The sequence below is a fragment of the Pempheris klunzingeri genome, chromosome 4, assembly GCF_042242105.1.
Source record: "Pempheris klunzingeri isolate RE-2024b chromosome 4, fPemKlu1.hap1, whole genome shotgun sequence".
Taxonomy (NCBI): domain Eukaryota; kingdom Metazoa; phylum Chordata; class Actinopteri; order Acropomatiformes; family Pempheridae; genus Pempheris; species Pempheris klunzingeri.
Genome location: NC_092015.1, coordinates 3,234,209 through 3,257,961, shown reverse-complemented (window position 1 = coordinate 3,257,961; position 23,753 = coordinate 3,234,209).

Here is a 23,753-nt window from a genome sequence, read left to right as displayed (position 1 = left end):
AGAGCAGAGATGACTTAGTGCTGGAAAAAAAAACAAACATGGTGCTTTAGAAATAAAGAAAACAGGCTGTGAGGCTGATACTAGATTTGCATGAGGGAGGAGGAGACGGTGAGAGGTGGAGGAGCAGAGGAGGTGCACAGTGTTGTGTCCACTCAATGAACTCTGAGAGGTAGATTTAGACACAGACTGGCTGACTGATTGACTGGCTGTATTTCCTGCCTGCTTGGTCAGCAGCCTGAGCCGAGGCTGAATGGTGGCACGCCGGCTAAGTAATTGGACCTGCTCGATGCTCTGATAAATGTCTCAGCGCTCCTCCGCACCCCCACTTCACTTATTAGGTTAACTGAGGAAACGGCAAACTGTGGAGCCGGTTAAAATATCCAGATTTAGACAGAAGAGTGTCGGCTGATGTTAGAAAATGTGGAGAGTAATTTGTGGAGGTCGAGTCTGCAGCAGAGCATCCTGTTAAAATCCTGGTTAATCAATTCTAATGTATTCTTTGTTTTACTCTTCGTTCCCTTCAGAGCCTCCTTTTAACTCCCCCTTTCTTTATCTCTCCTCTCCTCCTTTTTCTCCTTTTGTTTCCACTTTAATTAAATTCCTAATTTCTCCTTTAATTTCACCGTTTGCCCCATTTTCTTAATTTCTCCTTTAACTTCCCAGTTTCTACTTTACTCATCTCCTCTGCTATTCCTCCCCCTTTCTTTATTTGTCCACCTCTTCTCTCCCACCCACCATCTCTCCTTGAATCCCTCCTTCCTTCCTCCTCATCTCTTTTCTTTTATGTCCATTTCCTCTCCTCCCTTTTCCTTTTTTTTTAATTTCCTCCCCATCTTTATTGTTTTGTTTGGTTTTTTTTTTAAATCTCATCTTGACTTGTGTCCTTCATCTCTCCTTCACTCCTCCTCTACTCTCCTCCTCTCCTTTCCTCGTTTCCTCTGCCCTCACACCACCATCCATCCATCCATCCGCGCCCCCGAGGACATACCCCGCCCGGCAGCGCGCTGAGTGTGTGTGTGTGTGTGTGTGTGTGTGTGTGTGTGTGTGTGTGTGTGTGTGATGGACCGCAGGGAGGGGGAGCGCTAGTGTGCATGTGTGTGTGCAGTTTGTTGAGTGTATCAGAGAGAGAGAGAGAGAGAGAGAGAGAGAGAGAGCTGGACTGAGCGCAGCACCGAGGACAGTTTCCTCTCCCAGTCTTTCCCTCTAACATCAGATATTATGCTCACTGCTCCGAGGTCGGACCGACACTAGAGCACAAGGTAAGAGCCTTCCGCTTTACACTTTACACCCTGCGGTGCGTTTTCTGCGTGTTTGCCGCGCGCTCTGGGCTCATGTGCGCTTGCATCGCCCCATGCGGGCATCCCCGGCTGCTGGCCGTGGCCGTGGCCGACCATGTGGAGCTGCGCCGTGGTGCCAAAAACTACACAAGTGACGGAGCGCGTCTCCTGGAAGTGCTGCTGGTGCTTCAGAGACCGCAGATGGGTTCATTAAGCCCGTGTGTCACAGCCGAGGTGCGCGTGTCTGGCTTGTAAGGACGTGGCACCTGCTTGGAGAGGCGGCTGAAATGATCTGTAGGCTGGTGTTTGGGGTGTTTTTAAGAGGCACCGCTCGCCATAACCGGGCTGCTGTGTCCTCGTCCATCCCCGAGCCGCCTCCGTGTCCCACATTCCCCCTGAAGTTCTTTTTTTTTTTTCTTTTGCGGAGCGTGAGTGAAATGTTAAGGATGTTGCGGGGGTTTTTGTAGTGAGCTGCAGACAGACCACAGAGCCTCCAGAGCCTCCAGAGCCTCCCAGTCCTAGTGAGCGTCAGTGCCCCGCGTGGCCCCACAGGGAGCCCGTGCAGCCTGGGAGCGCGCAGGAGTCAACAACACTGAACTGTTGACATTCGTGCTGGACCTGCTTTAATCACTGCAGGGGGACAGATTCATCACTCAGATCACAGATCTTCATTCATTTGATGATTTTTTTTTTAAAAAAGAGAGAGAAATAAGAAAAAAACTGGAGCATCACGTCTCCTCATTATGAGATTTGCTTTCATGGGTGAAACTACGTGTTGTGCTGTACTGTAGTGATCCTCTGGTGACACTGCGCCTCTTGTCAAGTCCGCAGCAAAAAGGATTCGGGACTTCTGGTTGAACTTTCAAAGTAAAGCTACGCTGATGTGTGAAAATGTGGAGCTCATGAAGTTTAAACTCTTATTTTCCTGTCAGAAATACATAAACCTCTGTGGTCTAAATATATCTGCCTGTCAGAAAACACAGACTATGGCAGAATATGACATCTAGATCCCACCACACTGCTCCCTATTGAATTTAATCCTGAATACCAAAGTGAGTGCGCCCTTATTTTTAAAGCTTTTATCTTGAAAAGCACCTCGCGTACTTTCCGGTTTCCCTCTGTGTGTCTGTGAGGCTTGACGCAGCGCAGTGGTCCGTCCGGCAGGTTTCTGGTCGGGGTGGGATGGTTGGAGGATGTTTCCGCCCGGCTACAATTCATCGAGCCTGGATCACCTCCTCCCCCCTCCTCCCTCCACCTCCTCCCCCTTCCTCCTCCTCCCTCCTCCTCCTCCTCCCCCAGCTAAGAGCCTGCTCTAAAATGACTTCTTGGGGCAGGCAGTGTTCATTAATGTTGCGTAATGTTGCGCTTCACCCTCATAGACAGAAAGAAAATCTCGTATTCTGGGCGATAATTGTGCGCAAGACGTGAAGAGAGAATAAAATAAATCATTACTTTCATTTGTTTACGTGCATTTGCATGAATGCTGCATCGTATTCGACAAGATATCACCCAGCAGTGATCTCTGTAATAGTAGGTCAGCTCAGAAACATGAGGATCTGGTGCTTCAGCTGACTCCAGGCCGTGTGGTGGAGAAGCTGTCTTTTTTTTTATTCATGATTTTGAGCTCAGTGGTCTTGAGGCGGGTCTGCAGGGCACAGAGAGGGATGCACGGCACTGGGTTACAAATGTGAAGTAGTTTATGCATTCAGTGTGAAGTGTGGCAGTAGTTTTAATGAGGGGGAGAGGGAGGCTGGAGAGGGAGAAGGGAGGTGGGGGATCCTCCTCCTGTGCAGAGGAGCTGCAGCAGGGCTTCCCTCTCCTCTTGCTCCCTCTCTCTGTCTCTGCAGTTTTTCTGGGGCTTCCCTTGTTTTCCCTGCACCAGCCTCCAGCCCTTCCCTCCCTCCCTCCATCCCTCCCTCCCTCTCTTCTCCACCCATCCATCCATCAATCTCTCTGTCTACGAGGCTGTACAACTCCCCTCCCTCCATCCATCTTTGAAAGAAAAAGGTTGGAAGGCACAGCTGCAGCAGCAGAGATCCTACATGTTTGGAAAGATCACAGAGAAACGATGGGATGTAAAATAAGGCTTCACCAGCCGCATGTTTTCCCTCCGAAGGGAATGTTTAATCATTTCATCGACCTCTCGGGCTGCACAGTGTGCTCTTCTCCTTGTGTGAACACAGGAGCGATGACACTTCCACCCTCCCGTCCTTTGGTGTTGGATGTTTCCTCGTGGAGCGCAGCCCCGTGCACAACTCCACCAACACCACCAGCTCCTTCTGACCAACATCCAAGAGCTGCTTTACCTTTTATATTGGCTGATGGATTATTCATTAACCCTCCTGCTTCTCCCTGCCTCTTTTCTTCCTCTCCTCCATTATCTCCCAGCTCTCTCTCTCTCTCTTTCACTCTTGCTCCCTCCCCTCCCCTCCTCTCCTTTACTCACCACCCTGCTCCCTCGTCGTCCTCTCCCTTTCATCCTTTCATCCTCAGCATCTTTTCCCTCTCTGTGTTGCTTTACATTTCACAACTATGAGGCATTCAGCAGCTTCTGTCATCCCGAGCCGCTGCACACAGCGAGACATACGCTTCCCTGTTTTCTGCATCTTCTAACCTTTACGCACGCAGAGGGTTGTTGTGCTGGTCTTTCATCGGCGCCCCACCTTCATCAGCGCCTCACTCTCGTACATTTACAAATCACACTTGGGAAAAGCTCCAGCACAACCGCCCCCCCCCCCCCCCCCCGTTGGCTCTGATGGAGCAGAGGGCTGTTACATAACAGCTCACTCTCCAACTCAGCAGCATTTTGATAGAAGAAAATATTTGTCGTTCTTCGCTTGAGATTCAGCAGAAAGCTGCATCACGAGTCCTTTTCTAACTGTTGTTCTGAACATCCAGCGTGACAAAGTGAAGATCACAGAGTCTGACATGTGATGTTGTTGGTCAGGACCACTGATCATGTGGTGTTTCTTAATCTAATTCTTCTTCTTCTTCTACTATTTTCTCTACTGTCCATCGAGAAAACAAGGATTAGTCTCTGCCTTACAGTGTTTATTGTGTTTAAGCAGGTAGATCTTCTTTTAACCACGACCACTGTGGGTCCCTTATGTTCACCAAGTAGTTTCTGAGCTTAAATACCTTTTGGAAGTCACTGAGAAACGACATGTTTTTGTCTTTAGTTTTGTTGCTTTAACAAGTAAAATCTGCATCTGATCTGCACCAAAACAGCAGTTTCTAGAATATCCTGCTAACTAACGAGCACTCAGGACCAAACACACAACCTTCATGGTGAAAGTGTAAAGAATCTGTAGATTTACTTCAAGCAGAACCTTTTTCCAGAAGGATTTATGATCGTACAGCAGACCAAAGAACACAAAGAGCAACAAAACACAGAAGGGAAAAATATTAAACATCCTTTTTTTTTTATCTATCTGTCTATCTTGTTTCAATCCAACACCTCATTAGCCATCCTCCTGCTGTCTCCTAACTCCTCCTCCTTCCCTCCTCCGTCTGATTGCTCTCCCGGGATGCATTCAGGGCTCTTTCCGTACCTCCAGCCTCTCATTGGCGGCCTCCTTTCACAGTTTTTAATTACACAAATGATCTGGCTGATTGGTGCAGGGTAGAAATGCTTGTGTCTGGGTGGAGGGTGGTGTGAAGGCTCATATAAACTGACACAGGTGGATACCTTTTTGTTGTTTTTCCAGGACAGACAGACAGACAGTTACCATTTGGAGAGAAGAAGCCTAGTGCACCGTCACTTTTCAGCTGAAAATGTGGGCGTGCTGTAGTGAGATTCATCGCTCCCTCCAGTTTTTGCAGACGTTGGCTCGGTGCAAAGCGAGATATTGGCGAGCAGCAAACAAGCAGACAAATAAATGAGCAAACAGGATGCTCTTTCTCCGATCCCTAAAGCTCCAGTTTCATCACGGGGAATAAAAAGATGGGGAGATTACCTGTAGGACAGACAGGCAGAGAGATGGGCGCAGCCTCTGGAGCGCCGATGTCCGATAAGATCCAGGAGACGAGCTGGACTTTTGAGGCAGGAAGACAAAGGCTAGAGATCAGATAAACAGAGCCTTAGAGAGAAGAGATATATGAAGGAACAGAGGAGCAAAAAGACAGCAAAAACATGACAGACAGACAGACAGACACACAGAACCTGTGCTGTCTCATCTAGAGCTGTTCCTTCATGTGTTGACATTTAGAAAAGTGATTCTGTCTTTTCTTTGATGGAAGATTTCACCAGGTGAAAACTGCTCTGAGACTTTCGATGCTTTTAGCAAAGTGAGGCGAGTCTCAGAGAAGTGCAGCAGCTATAATCAATATTTTATAGTGACAACTTGTGAAATGATGAAGTGAAAGGTGTCGCTCGTCGTGCTGAACCTACAGAGTCTCAGTTCTGTGGGTCTTTATAGTGAGTTTCAGCTTATTGTTTATCTCTCTCAGCCTCCAGCTCTGCTCTCAACACCTCCACCTCTAACCGGACAGGATGACTCGTTGTTTCCAAGCTGATTCACTTGTAATCGGACAGATTTGACCTCAAAGAGCCAAATTCAATCACAAAGTCACAGTTAAGCAGCGACGGCACAATCACACCATGAAGCACAGCAGAGAGTACGACAGATTCTGCAGACAGACAGGCAGACAGACAGGCAGACAGACAGGCAGGCGAGGACAGAGGGCTGAGGGCCACATCTGTGTGTCATTGATAAACTGACAGTGTGTGTGTCTTTTATCATACAGTGTGTATTGGGAAGAGAATAAGTGCTGCAGAGGCCCCCTGCTGGGAGGCAGCTCCTCACTTCCTCTACAAAATCACACACTCTCTCAATATCAGTGCTTGAAACTGTGTGTTACAAAGACAGTGAAACACACACACACACACACACACACACACACTTACACACTTACTCAAGCCAGAAATTGATTTTTGTGTCTTATTCTTGTCAACTTTTACACCACTGATACATTAGGGGCTGAACTAAGAGTCTTCTACGCGGTTACGTAACCACCAGAGTAACTCCGGCTGACGTTTCCATTCATACCAGAGTCCCCTTCGTCCTGGCACGGACCCAGTGTCTCTCCTCCTCTTCAGAGCTTCTTCCCTTCCTCCGCTCACCCTCACACTTAACCTCTGCCATCCTCTCCTCCTCCGGCTGCCTCTCTGCTGTGTTGCTCTCTAATTTTGTTTAATTTGCATTTAATTCATTGGTTATCCTCTTGCCCTTCCCTTCCCTCTACTTTATTACTTATATATGCAACCTCACCCCCCCCCTCCTCTCCTCTCTCTCTCTCTCTCACCACTTTCTACAGCCTGGAGCTCATCAATATGAATGAGGATTGTTGTGTTACATGCCTGGCTATGGTTTGCTTTATTCTGTCCAGAGACGCAGGCTCTGCCAGTTTGTCACTGTGTGTGTGTGTGTGTGTGTGTGTGTGTTTGTCCATGTGAGTCTAAAAGTTTCTTTTTTCTGTGGGCATCCTGATCGTTCAGCGGTTTGGACGTCGTGTCGCTCAGACGTTTCGTTCCAGCCAGATCCGGTGGCAACTGCTGCTCCCACCTGAAGGTCTCTTGGCTGCCAGCCGGCTGGAAAGCGGTTCCCTGTAATGACCCAGCCAGCTACTCTAGGTGGTAGATCCATGGTAGGTCAATGAAAAAACCCCCCCGACTTTGGTTCATATGAGTTATTGTGGAGCCACCACCTCATGGCAGCACACCCTGCAACTCAATGAACTGGCATGTTTGCCTACTTACTCTGCCAGGTAACAGGAGGAGGAGGAGGAGGAGAGGGGAGACTCCCAGAGGCTGGCAGCTGGCTGGCTTCAGCTGGGAGCAGCAACTCTGGGTGGCTGCCACGTCATCTTTGCCACTATCCTTCTCTCCCCTCTCTGTCTTTTCCTCTCTCTTCGTTCTATCAAGTAAACAGATCAGATTCTGTATTACTACACGCAGAGAGAGGCTGGTTGCTAAATGTGGGTGAACGCTGGTCACGTCAGATGTGTTTTCCTTCCTTTGCAAGTCAAAGTGATGAATTTGAGGGTGTCGAGCTCGATGCAGTTCAGTGAATCTGCCAGTTTGTCTCAGCAAAAAGAAGCTACGCTGCACAAAAAGCGTTTCCAATCAGACCTCCTTTTAAAGAAGATTTAATATTTGTCCAGTGCAGGATAATTAGCTTCAACACTAATTCAATTACTATATTTTATCAAATGGCATCCAAATTCTGCTCAGGCAACAATTAAATGTGAATGAGACATCTGAAAAACGTGCACAAGGATCCTCATGATGACAAACCCACTGACTGCAGCAGGTCCTTTCAAATGTTGGCACAAAAGATTCAGCCGTGTGTCCCACTGTGATTTCCTCCTCATGCTTGTCAGTGTGTGTGTAGTATGATGTGTGTCGGCTCCATGCTTGTCTATTACAAGGCCTGACTGACTGTAGTGAGACTGTGTGTTAGGAGTCAAGCTGTAAGCAGCTGCAGGCCATTTTCTTAGCGCTCCCTCCATCTCTTCCCTTCGATCATCCCTCCGTCCTCACTGCCTCACGTCACAGTCTCTTTATTCGTCCACCTCTCACCCTCCTCTCTCGGCGCTCATGCTGAGTCATCTCAGTTTTCCTCCCTCTTTTATCTCTCCACCACTTGCTTCCCTTTCATCCTCCCTGTCCATGTTTCCTTTTCCTCCCGTCTTCATGCATCATCTAATCTGTTCTTCCTTCTCATCCTCACAGTTCTCCTCCATCAACCAAATGACCTTTTCTCCTTCCTTCATGTTTTCATTTGTCACAATCTCCTCTCTTCTTTCTTCCCTCCATCCTCTCGTGCTCCACTTTTATCCCTCCTACCGTCTTTCATGGTGTTTCCCCCTCGTCTGACTTTCTATGACCGTTCTTCTTCATCTTCTTTTTCTCTCCTCCTCCTCTCAGCTTCAGTCGTATCAGCTCCAACCTCTTCATGTGTTTGTTTCAGTCATATTCTCCCTTCTTCTCCTCCTATTATCCTCATTTGTATTTCATCCCTCTAGCGTGTTTGTAAGCTCATTTTCATCTCTTCCTTCAAATCTCCTCCTCGTCCTCCTCTTTGCCGTCTCTCTGTGTATTCTTGGCCCCTTAAACATTCTGTATCCTGATATTTTTCTCTTCCTCAGCTCTCTTTGCTCTAATTCTTCTCCCATCCACACTCTCTACCTTCTCTCTCTTGCTTTCCTTCTCTTCCTTCATATCTCGTTCCTCAAACTGCTCATTTATATTTCTTTCTTGCCGTCATTTAATCTCCTTTCCCCTCAAACTCTGCCCCCACACTCTATTCCCTGCGGCTGTCAGTCCCTCCTGTTGTCGCCTGTTTGATCAGGAGTGTCGGTGCCGTGTGGAGGACGCTGCAGTGCTCTTGTGTAGGCAGGTGCAGCTTGGATCAGCACTGTAGGCTTGAAGAGCGCTGATTTCGGTGACTGTTGTCTCTTAGCGGAGTTAATTTCATGACACACCACTCAGTGAGCCCATCCTTCACAACTCCTCTCAGATACTTTGGTTTTAGAAGCTTCCTCGGTCTAATGTCTAACTTAATGAATCTAAAATAGAAATTTTGAATGATTAAGAGTGCTACCATGCTGATGCTAAGCAGGTATGTTCACTGTGTTCACCATCTTGGCGTGTTAGCATGCTGCTATTTGATATTTGCCGCTAGTTTTGAGGTATCTAATCAAGTACTGGACACATCAAACCTTTGGCATGATGGTGGCACTACATGAAAAGGACCAACAAAGGTATTACAGTTTATCCTGAGGGGACGTGAATGTACCAAATATCCATCCAGTAGCTGTCAAGACACCTCAAGGTGGCGCTATGGGTAAAATCATCAGATAGTTGCTGAGATATTTGAGTCTAATTAACTGAGAGGTTTTCCATCCGCTGAGCCTGCTGCTGCCAGCATGGCTAAAGAAAACTGAGAGATGCATTTTTATGTCTCCTCCACATTTATTCCATCTTTAGTTAAATTATCAGAGTGATCTCTTGCCTTAAAAGTTCTCTATAAACATTCAGAAAATGATTATAGCATTAAAGTGTTTGCTATGTAAAGATACACTCCCTGTGTATGTGTTGGTCTTTATCAGAGCTTCCCGGTCCTGATCCCTGAGATGTTCAGTGATCAGAGCTGCTTCCCAGCGACAGACTCCACTAAGCTATACACAAGAGTGCATCAGTATACCACAGTGACATCACACATCAGACAGGCGTTTTATTATTGAAAGATTATTTCCTTAAAATCATAAAAGAAAACAGTTGATCGTGAGTTTTAAATGATATCCAGATGTTTTAGTGTGTTAACTTTCCTTTGAATAAACCGTTACTAGATTCTGCCACTCATCTTCCTTCCTGTCCGACTGAAAAGTTCAGTAGTAAAGTCATCCTTTACTCCTCCTCCTCTTCCTCCTCCTCCTCCTCTGATCTTTCCCTCTCTCCCTTCACACATCATCCACCCTGAGGCCACTCTGATCCTAACCTCACCCCCCCACCCACTCACCCACCCACACTCCTATCTCCCTGTGTGATTGACAGGCAGCAAATGTGTCCACTCAAGCATTTCCTCTCTCTCCTCGGGGATCAAGAGAAGGAGAAAGAGAGTTATTAGTGGTTAGTGATGTCATGTGTCACCATACAACCTCGCTGGGCTCCACAACAAGTCGAGATGTGAATGTCATTCAACATCACCGCCTGTGGAAAACAGTATCCAGCAGTACAAACCAGCAGTATATTAAAGGAATACTGTAATAGTACACTCTAAGCAGAAGATCTGTGTCTTCTTCTGTCTGTTCTGTCCTACTGGAAATACTCTGTTTGGTTTAGGCGACGCGTGGCAGCTGGTGAGAGGACACTAAAGTAGTGAGAGTCGTTTTGGAGATCTGTAATGACGTTGATGATGCTGATGATGTTTTGTGTTGATATCAATGAATGCATTTGGATGTAGAGCTGATGTAACAGCTCCTCCTCCTAATGTCTACAGAAGTTCAGGGTTTCTGTATGTAAGGGACGTAAACATTCAACTATTTATTGGTGGTGCAACAATTGCAAAAACTTTGAAGCCTGCAGGTGGCGAATATTTGATACTGCAAGACTGAGGTGTGTTCTGGTGCGTCCATGTTTTGATTAGCGGTCCCTGTATCGTTCGGCTGCGCTCTGCTAGCACGAGGATCAACGTGCATGAACACTGTTGCTAGACAACAACTTTTATATGAGATGATTCTGCAAAAAGACCTTTTTTTTTTGACGTCCAGTGTCAACATTTTCTCCAGAATGTGTGTGTGGTAAAGACAGCAGTTATGACAAACAGGATGTAGGTGTGGTTAGAAACTAGAAGCTTATTCTTATGGTTATGATTAACAAAATTCAGCAGGCGGGGGCTCTCAGGTGCACAAACTAATGTGTGGGTGTGTTTCCGAGCCGGACGGGGTCGTGTGAGGAGGATCGGCCTGTGGAAGTGTTTGTTACGTACAGCTGGAGCAGTATAGACGTTCATCGTATGTCTACAGGGAGTGTGTTTGGTCGTTCAAAGATGGATTTTGGAAAAGAGAGATTTGGTTTTTTTTCCAGAAAGTTTTGAATTGTACAAAAACAAGAATGTGTTTTTGAGTATTTGACGCTTTCTCTTGCTTACTGCTGTGAATGATGCCTTTACATTCATAGATATACACAGTACATTGAAAACACACACACACACACACACACACACACACACACACACACACTCTAACCTCATTCAACAGATTGCTGGGCTCAGTTTTTACACATGGGAGACACAGCACCCACTGAGACACACACACACACACACACACTCAAATATACACAATACACCCCATCGGCCCACCCACACACAGTTATTGGTCTGAGTCCAGGAACTGTGCCACAAGCTGTCCCCCTATTGGCTGTTGTCCTCATGTAGGAAGTGTGTGTGTGTGTGTGTGTGTGTGTGTGTGTGGTGGTCACTCAATCTCTTTCTGTCAGTCTTGCCCACTCCTTCTTTCTTAGATCCATAACAGCAGATTAAAGCTCCTGCGTCATCAGTGCTCCACAAAACACATTAAGACCCACAACAAGAGGAAGAACGATCGATGGCACCACGTAGAAGATGGACAATAAGAACAGTTTGGGGGATATTATGATAAAAGTCCCCCTCTGTCTTTCTCATCCTTTTACTTCTTGCTCATTGTGTGTGAATGTGGGTGTTTGTATAAATCTTGTTTTTGTGAGTTATGAAGCCTGAAAAGTCAGAAATTGCAGCAGCTCATCTAAAAGATGCTGCTAAAATTTGCAATCATCTCTGTGTTATTTTTAGACTCTCTCAGGATCTCAGTAGTGATCTGAGTGTGGACATTTCTCTCATAGTCTCTCGTCTGCAGAGAAGGCAAGCAAGGACGGTGAAAACACCTTTTTTTCTCGCCTGAATGTTGAATTAGTTGTTGTTTAGTGTGTTGAGTTACTTTTAAAAATGGCCTTCCCATCACACATACAAGGTGACTGAGACCAAGGGCTGGTTTTTATGTGACTTTGGCATGTAGAGGTGGTTCTCAAGTGCATTATGTTATAGCTGTGATTGGTAGAATTGGCAAGATGTCTTCCAGTCTGGCCGTCTATTGTGGAAAAATAGCTGGGATTTGAAAGCTATTGGTTGAATTTGCATTATTTCTTTCAGTTGCAGGATCTTAAGTTGTGGGAGGGACTGACTAAACCCAACAATCAGCTCTTTAATCCTGGAATATTCTTTGCCTTTCCTCCTCTTCCTCCTGCTCAGCATCAGACTGTGTAATTAGGTCGCTTTCTGCCACAGTCTCGTTAAATCTTCTCTCCGTCTGTCTGAATCAAAACTAACCGGACGTGCACTCACATTTGCAGGTGTGACTGGTCCCCCCCCCCCCTTCATATTCCACAGCCTGTTGCCCTTAACAGCCACAGGTAGTTCTTATTAATACAAGAATCAAAATATCGGCTCCTGCAAGATGCTGCAAATTGATGTTTCAGGCTCCTTAACAAGGCGGCCTGATGCTCCTTAACAAACTGGAGCCTGGAGAAAATCAATGTGTGCGAAAACTGAACAAAAACAACAGATTTCTTTTCTCCATCAGGTGTTTGTCTGCAGCCTCTCAGCCCACGATCGTTTCTCTGTGCCGTCACCTGCAACTGGCATGTTTTTCTCAATATACAGACCGACTGGAGTCACAGGAGTCAAGCTAGCGACTTCAGTCGGAGGTATTTATATCCAGGAATCAGTCATGTGTAGTGAATGTTTCACAGGTGGGAAAGGGTGAGCTCTCTGCAGGAGCTCTCGGCAAAGGTCCCCTAGCCTTGTCGAGGTTCATCATTTTAACCAAGCCGAGCCGTGCTCTTTCACCATGTATAACCAAGCTGCTTGTTGTAGCTGTGTAAGATTTATGTATGTATGTATGTATGATACTACTACATGTGCCGCTCTGGAGGCCGTGGATCAGCGACATATTCTGTAGTTTAAGTTGGAGGACGTGCAGCCTCTGTGTCTTCTGACCTGCTGCACTACTGGAGTGGTTAAGTCTTTATTCTTAATCCTCTGTAAATGTAAATTAAATCCAGCTGCTACCTCATAATATGAAATAGTCCACATCAACATATGGACACTGATGTGTTTATGTCAGGCTTAAATGTTGGAGAAAGATGGAAATGTCATATGTTGTGTTAACATCCCTCAGTGTGGATGTGCGTGCTGGGCGGCCTGTCTAAGCTGCGTCATGTGTAAGAAGCTTACGGACCATCTCTGCACTGAAACTCTCAGCCGACAGTGAATAGTTTTTCTTAAAGCTTTTGTGTGCGCTGGTGTGTCGATGTGTGTTTGCTGCCATTTCATGCCTGCTGTGTGCATATGGTGAACTGATGTGTGTGTGTGTGTGTGTGTGCTTCAGTGTGTGACCATATGGTCATCCGTGCAACCCTGTAATCAAGAAGATGAGTGTGTTATATAAGATGTAAACATTTATCCTGCTGTCTGAAACACATCACATCCTCAGGCTTTACAGCTCGTTATGGGTGATCTCTGTGTTTACTGTCAGAACTCTCTTCATAGATAAATACTGATCAGTGCTGAGCACGCCGTGTCTCTATCTTCTTATGGCAGTGAAGACAGATGTGAGTGATGTTGTTGGGTCACTGTTGCATTTATTGGTCTCTGTTCGTACTTTGCATGTTACAGATTGATGCTAAATGCATCGTAGCACCTCAAACGTTGTGTTATTAAACCCGACATGTGGATGTGGATCCACTGTTCAATGCAGCAGATCCAGAGATATCACCTTTTGTCGTTCCACACGTTGTTCTTTCGACGTTCATTACCCACAATGCAACTGGAGCGCTGCCAGTTTGGTCAGAGATTCAGGTGTGTTATGCTGCTTCACAGATAAGGCAGCCTGGAGCACAGATGAGGGGCCGGTGACAGAGGTGTGGGACGCTCACTTCTTTCTAATTTCACTCTGCCCGATGATTTTTTTGACTAATTTTTATTCGTGTGACATCACTTGAGGCCATTTATCAGATTTCATGCAGCTAGAGACACTAAAGGCTGAACATTTTGACTGCGAGAGACTTACTGAGAGAAGCAGCCATAACCAAATGGCTGGCGTAGACTGCAGGAACATTTGTACTGAGTGTGGGATGGAAGTCCCACGGCCAGAATGGAAGACGCCTCCCAATGTGGCTGAGAATGACGGAGCCAAGATCCCGTTGGACTTCCAGATCCGGTGATGGCTGGACCGAGGGCTGGACAAGATGTAGGGGGGGGTAAAAGCAACAGTGGTGCCAGTGGTGATGGGAGCACTGGGGGCCGTGATACACAGACTGACTGGTCTCTGTCTCTGTCCAGAAGCCTCAAACTGCATCAGTATGTGATTCCTTCACTCTCATATTGACATCACACTTTGTTATTATCAGGTTCATAAGACCCTAACGAGATGCACAGCTTGTTTGGGTGAGAAAAGTCTCCAGATTTAACTCATTTAAGATCCGAACGTCTGAGTGTGACTCAAGTGAGAAGTGGGGAAAAGACATTTCTAACACAATCATTCTTTATTAGTTATAGTGAGTGCATATCGCTGCTCTCTGTGCTGTAAATAATGGATGAGGAATTATCCCAGAGTCCTAATGACCATGAGAAAATGACCCGGTTGACTGATCTCACTGACCCTCTTTTATCTTTCTCTTCTTCTGTGTTTCCCCTTCAGCGGCGCGGCGTGTTGTTTTTTTAGCTGGCAGCAGGGTCAGAGCTGGGGTCACTTGTTGTGACCGACGGGGCCGTTGTCCATTGTTTCTGCAGGATAACTGACACACAACTCTGGCTACTGCTGCTTATTTAGCATGGGGGCTCACCTCACACACACACACACACACACACACACACACACACACACCATTATACTCGCACACACACACACACACATTACACATAGAATAGTAACTTTTGGATTCCTTGAGGACTCTCCAGCCTCCAAACAAGGAAATGTGGTTAACAGTTTAAAAACACAACACCCACACTGGTACATCAATGCTTCCCCTACACTGTCACACACCGGCGCTGCAGGGTGCTCCCTCTGTGTGTCAGCATGAGCGAGTGTTTTGTTCTGCCGGTAGTATTGTGTCCGGGGGTTCGCCGCTCTTATCTGTCCGCCTGCCTGCACCAGCGTCTGGCTGCTCGTCCTGATAACACTGTGTTGTTCGGCCACGGCGCTCTGTGTTCTAGCAGCACACTCGTATGTGCAGAGGACTTTACTCTCACAGATCAGGAGACGCTGACGTCATGAATATAATCAAACAGTAAAAATGCCAAAGCAGATTTGCTGCTTTTCTCTTTTTTTCATCATTGTAAACTGAACACATTTGTTTTTTTTTGACGTCACCTCAGCTGTGACTATTTCATCATTTTACAGACGAGATGATCAAGCGAATAACTGATCTATAATGAATAATCATTCGTTCCAGCAGTTTGCTTCCCAGCACGTTTCTCTGGGCCTCTCTTGTTTCTGCTGTCTCGTGTGCAGTGACATTAGTATTAACATTTGAGTGTTGTGGCTGATGTTGTTTTCTTTCTTGCTGCTGAAGCTGTCATGTCATTATAAAGGCTATTTCTGCAAAGCTACAATAGGACATATGTTTATATGACATCTGACATCTTTAAGCTGCTTCATTCCTTGTTTATGATCCATGGAAACTGTTTACCAGCTCCCCCCCCCACCAAACAGATTAATCACGGCTTCCCCACATTTAAAGAGAAACCAGTGTACAGTATTGTTTCTTATGTACAGATACTATATACATACAGATTAAAGCTGGAGTAAACTAGGTAGTGCATTGCTTCCTGCTCCATGTCTCAGATAGTCCCAGTAGGTTTTCTGAACTGACAGCACAGAAATCAATGATCAGATCAAGTAGTAAATAAAATGTCCTGTTCTTTGGACTGTGATCTGCAGAGATAAGACAGTTACAGCAGGTTAGATCTGCTGCTGAATACATTTAGCTCCAAACAATCGTGGATTAGGAGCTGATTTTCATTGTTTTATCCGACCTGCATGTATGTTGATAAGAGTGAGGGAGGCTCATGATCACCTGGATCGATGACGTGTGTGATAGCAGCTCTCCAGGTGATGATGGTGGACGACACACAGCAGCATGTGAGAGTCTGGTCATTATAATAACAATAATAATAACATCAGGAGACTTTGTGGCCCCGCAGCCCTGAGGCCGTGATGACGAGCTGGGGGCTGGCAGCTCTATTTCACAGCCATTAACACAGGGTCACCTGCTTATCCTCTGAGGACACACACACACACACACACACACACACACACACACACCCAGATAAAGATGGACAGCTCTATTACCAACTAGCAGCAGAGGAGTTTGTAAAGGGCAACATTGTGCTTTATTAAAGGACCATACTGGAGAGTTTTCATGTTTACCACCGCTGAAATATTCCCCCAGGCATCGTCTCACTTTTTATTTTGATTTCAGTTCATTTTAACCCAGTTTGGAAAAGGATAATGCAGATGATTTGTTTATTGTTCTGGCTCGTAAATCTTTAAAATTAGTCACGAACATTTGTGTTAGGACCCTTTTAAATTCAATTACAAAGCCTTACGGTGGGCAGCACGGTGGTGCTCGCGTGGGTTTTCACCTGCTTCTTTAGCTTCCTCTGGCGCAGCCCAGAGACATGAAGGTGAGGTTAGATGGTTCCTGTAAATTGCCCGTAGGTGTGAATGTGAGGGTGAATGGGTCGGCTTGGATTGGCTCCAGCCCCCCTGGTGACCCCTAAAGATAAAGTGTGTGATTGTACTCAAATGTTACCCTGAAAAAAGGAAATGGAGCATTTGTTGAGGACTATTTCCAGCAGCGGAAGAATCCACATTTAGTGATTTTTCTAGTGATTAGTATTGGAGCAGCAGGGCAGGAGTGTGTGTGTGTGTGTGTGTGTGTGTGTGTGTGTGTGAACATAAATTAAACGGTGTGTGTTCATGGTCATGAAGGCAACAGGGCAGCTGACTGATATGTTTTTAATAGTTTTTGCTGTGTGGTTCAGAGGAAGAGGATGCATCAGGCTCGTCGTCTTAGTAAGATACATTTAGGTTTTTTAATGAAATGAAGAATATTGACGGCCATATCATTTAACAATCAGTCATCATTTATGTATTTATGGTTAGTTCATCACTGTTTCACTGAAGATTTCAGTTTTCCACAGCCTGCAGTGTGTCAGCTGTAATGATTTCTTGCAGGTGAAAGACAATAACACATCAGAGCTGATGCTGACAGGTGATGATTGATCATAGCTTGCAGGTGTGAATGAGTTTGACTGTTTGAGTCAGAGGCAGAAAAGACAAACATTGCTCATTGTTTCTGGAAACAATTAAAACGTTTTCCCTCCGTCGCCCTGCTGTGTCTGAAAGGCTTTCAGGAGTGTGTGTGAGTGTGTGTGTGTACAGTGAAATTAACATAAGTAACATAAAACCAATCATTTCCGTTGTGCTGCGTTGAAGCTTCTTCACCCCTCAGCGTGACACAGTGCCGCTCACGTCGCTCTTGGTTGGTTTGTGAGGCAGAATCGCTCATCGGGTTTGTGTTGCTCAGCTGGTAGCAGAATAATAAGAACTCTTATGGCCTCGTGAGTGTGTTAACAACACTTTACACACACCAGAGAGTAAAGGCTAGAATGAAATACTGATTTGCCCACTAGGGTAAAGATAAAATAGTCATATGAAGTCGTCCAGGGAGATGTGGTGAATGTTTTTTCCTTGATTGAATCAGCCTATAAAAGCCCAGTAAACCTGGATGTTTTACTCTAAACCAGGCTAGATTTGGATGAAAAGTGAGGTTTTCTTTATCAGCATCAACATTTAAATGGCTTTGACTCAACATGATGCAGTCAAATGTCAAATGTAGTCACTGAAACACGGTTTCTGTAAAAAAAACAAAAAATACATGACAAACATTTCTTTAAAAAATGCCACTTTTTCAAGCAAATACTTTCAATGCAACTGTACTTTTGACCATTTAGACGTCTTCTCTTTCTTGCACATTATAACGTCTGTTCAGGGACGTTTCTATCGAGTTGTAAACATCAGCAGATTTTCTCTGGAATAGATACAGAAAGAAAGTCTAAAAACTGCAGGACACCCAAGATAAGGGCAGTGCGGTGCACCCTCACCTTTAACATCCAGCCGGCAAACACGAAAGGCGATTCAGTATCTCGTGTTGGGAAATGATTCATCTTTTAGTAATTCTTCTAGCTATCCAAAGGTTACTGCAGCTGTGCACAAATGTTAAACAGCAAAAGTGATCCAGCCAAGCACCTGATGTGAAAAGCAGTAAATGAAAGAGTCCACCAGCTGCCAGAGAAAGGCCACAACCAGACACGCTGTGTACGGGTCAGTGTGGAGGAAATATAAATCATGTAGATGCTCTTATGAAAACACGGCAAACACATTGTGGAAGTAATAAAATCTCCAGATTTGTGTTTCATGACCCTCATTTTCATTTGCATATTTGGTCATCGGTGGCGTGAGCAGACTGTAAAGTAGTGAGGGGTCACAGCCAGCGGGTGCAGTGTGTGCCGTGTCCAGATGGGTGTCGATGTGTTTTACGTTGGGAGGGAACCAAAGTGACAGACAGGTGGGAAGAAACTGACAGACAGAACATGGCTCAGTGGCCCTCGGCTGGACGCTGTCAGTCAGACTCACTGTGAGACGAAGAGGGCGAGAGATATACGAAGAGACGGAGAGACGGAGACAGGAGTGAAAGAAAGAGGGGATTAAACACAGAAATGGCAACGAGGGCCTGTCTGACATTTCCACTGCAGCCATTTCAAATTTAGCTTCTCATGGCTTCAACTTAGATGTGAGAACTTACAACATCATTTACAAGGTAACCGACCATCCACGATAGATAGATAGATAGATAGATAGATAGATAGATAGATAGATAGATAGATAGATAGATAGATAATATAATATGTACCTCGATGTGCAAATGATCAGTCACATTTATACACTTTAATGTTCATCTACATTGTCACTCGGATGCTTTAGACCAAGTAATTTCTATGTTTTTCACTGAGGCTGTTCGTTCTGAGATGATGAAAGTTGATATGTGGTCGTCTCCATTGTGTAATTTTGGTTTTCATCTCCATTTCTTGTAGTTATTTTCATTACCTCCACCAGAGAGGTGATGTCTTATGTCTTCAGGGCCATTTGTGTGTTTGCTTGTCAGCAGGATTAAGGAACAACTGCTGAATTTCATGAAACTCGGTGGAGGGGTGCAGCCCAGTAACATTTTCGATCTGGATGTGACTCAAACAAGTAATAATATTTACCAAGTTGTAACACCAGTGTCCGTGGCAAAGTGATAAGTGTGGTGCAACTCTTATCGTCTTTTCTCTGTGTGGACCCCGGGAGGACGAGTGTCGGTACACGATGCTCAGTCTGATCTGAGAACGCCGTGCTCAGAGTAGATGTGCCCCAAACTCACGATCACCTTTGAAATTAAGAAAACTGAAGAGAAAACACACAGACACTGGAGCTGTGTGGCTGTGGAGCCGAAGCTGCAGCTGTCAGAAAGCTGAATCTCAGCTGTCAGTCAGTCCTGCATGTGTGAGCCGTGCTGTCAGTCAGTCCAACCCAGAGGGCCAACATTAAACAAACACGCATGTTGTGAAAGCATCGATAGATTCTTACAGCTCCTGAACGCACCGCCACACTATTACAAATGTCAGCAAATTAAGAAGGTAAAAAAAAAAAAAAGACGATGCGATTCAGTACATGTGTGATTACATATTCAACTTCATGCCTCACTGATGACTCTGATGTGTTTTTATATCAGACTACAGATGCAGTCCACAGTAATCAATAGTGTTCAGTTCTGGGAAAAAACCACAAACACACAAACAGGATCCTGTTTCTCATTACAAAGGTATAAAAAGTTAAAGGCATCATCATCTCTAATTATATTTGGTCACCCAACTGCAGGTGAGGGCTCTGATGTCTTATTGATTTAATGTAATTTGAATTGTTTTGAGCCGTAAAGGGGAAATCATAACACAAAGCAATTAAAATGACTGTTTAAGTCTGGGGGGGGCAGCTGACTCATTGATTATTCGGAAGAAGGTAAATATATAAAAGTACAGTAAGAAAGTTTTAGGCAGGTGCGAAGAAATGTGATTTTTTTATCAATTTAAAAAATGCAAAGTGAGCAAACAGAAGAAAAATCTAAATCAAATCAATATTTGGTGTGAGTTCTTCCAGTCAGGGGTTTTGTAGGATCATAATAATCAATAATAATAATAAATAATTACAGCAAACAGGTGCTAATGATCATCAGTATCATATGTAGGTTGAAATTATTAACTGAACTCATTAACAGAAACAGAAACAAGAGTTTTGCTCAGTGCTGTTTATTAATATTAATACTGATATAGTGTTCTCAGGGTAGATTAAAGAGGCAGTTTGTTTCTCCAGCTGTATTTTTTTTTATTATTTATCCAGTTGCTTGTTTGCATCATCCTCCAGAGTCCTGTTTACCCTCAGGCTGTGAGAGGTGGAGGTCAGCAGCAGCCACGCTCACAAACACAGACTGAATTAGCCCTGATAGCCCTCTGGTGGAGAAACACGACGAGCTGAGCTGGCGGAGTGTGTTTGTCCAGGTGCAGGTGAGAAGGTAGAATATGATGGAGGGAAGTCTGAGGACCAGATTCATGGATTTGAAGTTTTAAAACCCCGCACAGCTGTTTTATGTTCGACCCCCTCTGTGTCGGGCCGCCTGAAACAGCTGGGCGTCTGTCTGACAAACTTTTCTTCTCGCTGTGTCCCTTCCTCTGAAGTCTGTCCAGCTGCTCCACTGAGTTACTGCAAGTTTAAATACCAGACAGACTACTGGTTCATCCATGTGTGTGTGTGTGTGTGTGTGTGTGTGTGTGTGTGTGTGTGTGTGTGTGTGTGTGTCCTTGTTAGTAATGGGAACAAATTTTGGTTTTCAAATGGCTGCTTCAGGATGAACATTTGGTTTTAAGGTCAAGGTCAGGCATTTTAGTTGTGATTGTTAAGGTGAGGGCCTAGGGAATGCATTGTGTTAGTGTGTGTGTGTGTGTGTTAGTGTGTGTGTGTGTGTGTGTGTGTGTGTTAGTGTGTGTGTTAGTGTGTGTGTGTGTGTTGTCCCCCTCTCTTTGTGCACACCTCTGCCTCTGTGCTTGTCGTGTGTTTCTGTTCCCCTCTCGTTACACAGCCGCTCTCTCTTTCATGTCTCTGTCTCGCCCCTCCGGCCCTCTCTCCGTCTCTCACTCATCCCGTCATCCCTCGCTTCCTTTCAGCTCGTCACCAACAGCTCAAAAGGCTTTGTTTTAGGTCGCTGCAGCCTGACACTGAATGGCACTCATAGTCTCTCTCTCTCTCTCTTAGCATGCACATGCAGTATTTACACTTCCTTCACACACACACACTGAAACACACACTGAAACACACACATTTTAAATGTTTTAAATCAATTTGATTAATAATACACAACATTTAGCTGTTTACAGAGGCTGAATGTGGTTCAAAGACTTCTGAAGATACTTAACAAAATGCCGTCTGTGCCGAAGAACCTGGCGGACAAATGCAGCAGAAAAACACACACTCATTTAAACATAGTCACATTTTATTTGGAGTGAAAAATTAAAGTCAGTAAAAGTCAATAGCAGAGTGTTGTTCCAGAAAGGCTCTCCAGACTGCTCAGAATAATCCACAGACTTCACTGTCAGTAGTTTTCTACTTCAGCAAACTGAGACACAGTTGCTGCTATTGATTGATATTTTAAATGCCGTGTTTGGGCGCATCAATCATCTCAAATGAAATTCCATTCGTGCAAATGTGTCTGAGTGACACCTTCAAAACTGGCCTCCTGTCTTCTACCTTTAAGGCTGTCAGTTACTGTGTGTGTGTGTGTGTGTGTGTGTGTGTGTGTGCAGGGTGTATCACGTTAAGAAACATGTATGAAGTTGAGAGGAAGCCAGAGGGAAACTTTAAGAAGCTGTGGAGCAGATGAGTGGAGCTGAGATGAGGCGTGATGGAGGAGGTCACCGGAGTCCTCGGCTCCTCTCAGCACCTCCATGACTGACAGCTGGGGGATGCTGGGAGGCAGCCACAGCTTATTGGAGCAGCTCTTTTTGACTGTGTTTACTTTTTTATTTACCGAAGGGACACGCAGAGCATGAATGCTCTTCTCTGTGTCCGTCGCACTGATTCTGAACGACTGAACGACTGCACTGGAGCATCTGGACAGTTAAAGACTGGATTTATCCTCTAAAAATGATGTCTGTGTAGCCAGAAGCTGACACAACGTATGTCTCTGTGCCATCGCCGTCGACCAGAAGAGGCTTTAATCACGTAAAAGGTGACACGTTCCTTCATCACACTGAACACGACCAGTGTGATTTACTCCTTTCAGCCCGTCTCACCACCAGAGTCGTGTAAACACACAAAGGGGTCCTTGAGCAAGCTGCTGAAATGGGGCTGATCTCCATAGACAGAAATTACAATGCAGTGCGACTTTATTGTCCAACGCTGGTGGAGTTGGTCTTTAACTACACACCACAGCAGTGTGACGCATTAAAGACAAAGACAACACTAGTAACATCCCCTAAAACATGCCAAACCCTCACAAAACTCTAAAAACCAATCAGTAAACATTAACATCCTGCCAGTGATGGAGGTGCTGAGCCTCCTGTGCCGTAGATTACTGTAACTGTTGTGTTCACCGTCTTGCTGTAGTAAAATGTCTCATAGTTAGCTTTAGGGGATTTAATCACCACTGAGCCGACTAACAACACCTGAACTGACGTGAACTTGACTCCACTCATTGCGTGGTTGGCGTCCTCTTATCGTGCAGTATTGGTTTCAGCTCATTAAGGTTAACAAATACACTCAAACAGAAAGTAAACAGCAGGGTTAGGAGTTAGGAGTTAGGCCATCACTGCTCCTCACCGCAGCACACATCTCCATCCACACTTTCCATAAAAGAGCAGGTCTAGATCAAACTCTTTCATTAAGAGAGACCCCATAAGTCAAGAATTAAGAATTAAGGATCCAAGAGTTCCCACATGAGCAGGAAGAAAATCCCCTTTAATGAGGTCCGTGTTGGATGGAGGTGGGACACAGCAAGTAACAGCTTAATAACATTAGTAACTATAATACTGATTATAGGAATATGACTAATAATGTCATATCCTAATATGACTCGACTAGACTAACAGTGAATAACATGACAGTAATGAATATCTGAAGAATGATAATGTACCTGGGAGGCCATTCAGGACTTAAATACCTAATCTAACAGTCCTGAATGATATTTGGTAGATTGCTAAATTTATTGGAGGGTTAATTTTGTGTCTTCGGAGGACTGGCTGAAAAGCAATAAAGCTAGAATGAAATTAACGCCATCGTCATCCTCTAAACGTACGGACAAAGGGCACTTTGACAATTAGGGGAGCAACAGGTTGTAAATGAAGTCAAACATGATGAAACAAAACACGGCTTTTATCACACACACACAGACATGCAAACACACACTCTCGATGCATGCAGCTCCATGTGAGACACAGACTCTTATCAGCCAGCACACAATTTTCCACTTAATTAATTTCTGTTCAGATTTGCATGAATGTATTTCTTTTGAAGCGCAGAGAATCTGCAGTGTTCTCATTAACATGCACAACAACCGGTGCGTTTGTACGGCGCCAGAGCAGCCGAACCAGCTGACATCTCTGAGGCTGCGGTAATGGATCTGATCTGGGTTTGTGACGACGGCGGCAGCAGCAGCAGCAGCAGAGAGATGAAAGGGTGGAGGCACCAACAGGTTTAACATGAAGCAGGAGGTTAGCGAGGAGCAAACTGAGCAAATCACATGACGGACTGACGTGTGCAAAGGCCTCTGAACTCTCTGTGTGGGCC